Source organism: Aulostomus chinensis, chromosome 1 (assembly GCF_037954235.1).
Source record: "Aulostomus chinensis isolate RoL2024-O1b breed Wild chromosome 1, RoL_Achi_v1.0, whole genome shotgun sequence".
Classification (NCBI taxonomy): Eukaryota; Metazoa; Chordata; class Actinopteri; order Syngnathiformes; family Aulostomidae; genus Aulostomus; species Aulostomus chinensis.
In genome coordinates, this window is record NC_141320.1 from 39175744 (window position 1) to 39179409 (window position 3666).

Genomic DNA, 3666 nt, shown 5'->3' on the forward strand with positions numbered 1-3666 from the left:
GTTGGCACTGGTATTTGTTCTTGCTGCAGCTCAGGAGTGATTCAGGAGAAGAGTTTCAGAACAGCCAAGGTTGGGGACTGGAATTTTAGAATTTCCCCTGGAACCAAACAACCTTGGAGGGTAAAACCTCCAATCATAGCCACTCAGATGCAGCAGCAGAAGAAGCTGTCATCCACCCTGACAGTCAGAGCATCAAGTCAAGAAAACATCACCATCTTGTAGTTCCAAACCTTCACCTGTCAGATTCAGCTACTTCTTATTGTGGGACTTTAAACTTGAACACAATGGAATTTGGACAAGGAGTTTTCCTTCCAGTCCAAACATCATCGTCCAGCCTCCAACCAGAGGTCCATCAGTTATCATGGAGCCACATGTGGAGTCTGGATTCTTTTCTGGAATGTGATGGCAGTGAGAGTCCTGCCAAGTGACATCACTGACATGACTGGATGACTTCAATCACGTGACTGGATGACTTCAGTCACGTGACTGGATGACTTCAGTCACGTGACTGGATGACTTCAGTCACGTGACTGGATGACTTCAGTCACGTGACTGGATGACTTCAGTCACGTGACTGGATGACTTCAGTCACGTGACTGGATGACAGTGTAGATGCCAATGTAGAGGTTGGGGAAATAGTCTCTGAGAATCCAGCTTGAACCCACAGCCTCCTTGTTTTCCAAAAACCCAAACAGCGACCATCAGTCTCCCTCCAATCCTGTACTTTGGTAAACAACAAAAACAGAGTAAAAGTCTCTGGCAACATATTTGTTTCCTGTAGGGTTTCTTCATGTATGTGTGGTGTACCTGCTTTCCCAGAGGACTGCCATCTTTGTTCTGTGGGCTGACATGTTTTAGTGTCAGCACAGGTCATAGCGCTGAGACTGAACTCTCATTCTCCTCCAAGTAGTATTTCCACCTCACACTCCTGCATATATTCAAGTGAACAGGGAACACAAATTTATGCTCAACTTCTCCTGTGTATTCATCCACAGTCACTAAACAACAACCAAACCAAACAAAAGGGGTTTGCTAGCATGGCGATCAGCTGTAGTTCACCATCTTATCCAGGTCACATGACTCAGGAGTGGCGTGGCCGTCTGGCAACCAAAGGGTGGCTGGTTTGATCCTCACTTTCTCCAGTGACCATGTCAAAGTGTCCTTGAGTGAGATACTGAACCCCTCAATACTTCTGATGAGTAGGTTGGCTCCTTGCATGGCAGCCTTCAGCATCAGTGTGTGAGTGTGTGTGAATGAGAGGACATTGTTCAGCTCCTTGAGGGCTGCTGAGGTAGAAAGGCTCTGTACAAACTGAGTCCTTTTACCATTTCTTTCCTGCTTCTAGCGGCGCTGTCGTCACTTCCTGTGACCGTGGGAGGAAAGGAGTCCCCCTTCAGAATAAGTTTTATATCATGATGTTACTTCCTCTTCAACATGCCTTTAGCAGACCAACTCAGAGAACAGCTCAGTGAGGTAGTGTGGCCGAGCGGTCTAAGGCGCTGGATTAAGGCTCCAGTCTCTGAGGAGGCGTGGGTTCAAATCCCACCACTGCCATGATGTCCCAGGTCACTGGAGAGGTGTGGCAGGTCTCTTACTGCCTCTCCTCTCTCTTCCACTGAGGTCTTCAAACCTGTGACCAAAAGAAGAACCCTCCTCTGAGTCCACAGACCTGAGCATCACTACTCTGACTACCATGTTATCAGGGTGAAGTCAATGGGGAGGTAGTCAGTTGTTCCTTTGTTTTTTGACAGAGGCTTCATTGTGAATGAAATCATTTTAATTCTTTACTTGAAGTTTCACGCTGTTTCGACCGAAAAAGGCGAGTTCCTGGAGAAGATCTTCCAGGGGTCCAGGTTAAAGTGGTGCCCAAGCTGGCACCAGGCGCTGACCCAGGTCCTGCATGGGAGATACTGTCAGTTCTGTTCTGCCCTGCTCACAACCACAGGCTGGTGTTGAGGCCTGCAGCAACCAGGGCCCCAGTCACCAAGAGTATAAAGGCTGGTCATTGTGGCAGTGGGAGGAGTCAAAATGAAGACAGACCAATGTGAGCAGGACGTTCCTGGAGAAGTCAGAAGAACTTGACCATGTTTCCTACAGTACCCAGGAGGCCTGGTAGTTGTTGAAGGAAGCTCCAAAAGCAAAGAGCAGACAGCAGGACATCAAAAGAAAAGATCCAGACACTAAAACTACAAGTAGAAACAAGAAGAAATACTAAAAGCTTTGGAAAGATACTACAAGGTTGGATATACATTATTATATACACTACTATTCTCATTGACTCCTAAAGAGGGACAGGAAACATTAGAATGTGGATCAGATCAGCTGATTTCAGTGTTGAGTCCATCCCTCCATCCACTTTCTATTCTTATCCTTTAAGGGTCATGGGTGGGGGGGGGGGGGGGGGGGGCGATCCCAGGTGACATTGTTCAAGAGGCAGGGTTCACCCTGGACAGGTCAGAATTCCTGATGATGTCATCAGGGCTTTGACAGTAACTAGAATTCTGTCTTTGATCTCAGGAGGACATGAAAGAAACCCAACTGAGGAAAGTAGAGGAGAACATTCAGCTTCATTAGAAACACTTGAACTGTTGAACAGTAGAATTTGTTTGAAACAGTTTACAACACTGAGTGACAGGATTGAAGAGGGAAGAGTTTTCTACTTTAAATTTAATTCTAACTTTAAACTGGAGATGAACATTTTTAGTAGTTCATATTCTAACATACAGAGGAAGTCATGACATTCCCTTTTTTAAAAAAGAAAAAACATGTGAAGCTCCTCCCCCCAGCTCCAGATGGACAGACAGACATGAGAGAGGCCAGGAAGCAAAGAAGTGTTGTGCTCCTCTCCAGTGCTCTGGTGTTGTTGTGCTCTTCTCAGCTCCATCATGAAGACCTGCTGGCACTGGGCGCTGGTGGAAGTTTGCAGCTCTCACTGGAAAGTCCTGAGGCTCCTCCCACTCTGAAGCAGGCAGTTGCTCCCAGCCAGCCCACACTTTCACTCTCTGGTGTAGGAGTGAAGAACAAAATCAGAATCAAGAACCATCACTCTTTCATTGGGGCTCCTTTCTCCTTGTTCTGATCCAGAAATTCAACAGCTTCTATCATTGATTTGACAGGAAATGTTGATGACACACTGGGATTTTTGTTCTCCTGCTGTCACTGTCAAGTGCAGCTTAACATGAGAGGTAGCAGGATCATTCATGTGTTCATGTTTCCAGCAGACAAGGAGGAAACCTGGGAGGACTTCAGTGACTTTGATCAGTGGTTCTCACTTCATCTTCTCAGTATAAAGTTCAAAGCGAGCTGGCCAGGAGTTGAACCTAGAATCTTCTGATCCGTAGTCAGACGCGTTGTCCATTGCGCCACCAGCCCTGTGAAGAAGCTGCTATGTTCATGTGTGCTTGCTTTTATAGAAAAGCCCAACAAGGTGGTGGCATTTTCAGGGGACACAATGGTGCAGTGGTCAGCACTGTGGCCTCACAGCAAGAAGGTTCAGCTCTCCTCCTATTTGGTTGCTAGGAACCTGAATCAGTCCTCAGTGGAGCCGTGCTGCTGAGGCTGAGTGAGGCTGAGTGAGGGACTGAGCAGGAGCCAGCAGGTCCAAGCAGGTTCAGGCAAACTCCCCTCGGTCCACCAACATCAAAGCAGAGGAACAGAGTTCATCTA

The 3666-nt window shown here is 47.1% G+C and overlaps 2 non-coding genes across 2 annotated transcripts; one reads left to right on the top strand and one right to left on the bottom strand.

Annotated features, from left to right (window-relative positions):
* The first annotated feature begins 1472 nt into the window (after window positions 1-1472).
* trnal-aag (transfer RNA leucine (anticodon AAG)) lies at window positions 1473-1554 on the top strand. The gene has a single exon. It is a non-coding gene; the product is annotated as a tRNA-Leu (tRNA).
* A 1745-nt stretch (window positions 1555-3299) lies between these two features.
* Window positions 3300-3372, bottom strand: trnar-acg (transfer RNA arginine (anticodon ACG)). The gene has a single exon. It is a non-coding gene; the product is annotated as a tRNA-Arg (tRNA).
* Between the last annotated feature and the right edge of the window lie 294 nt (window positions 3373-3666).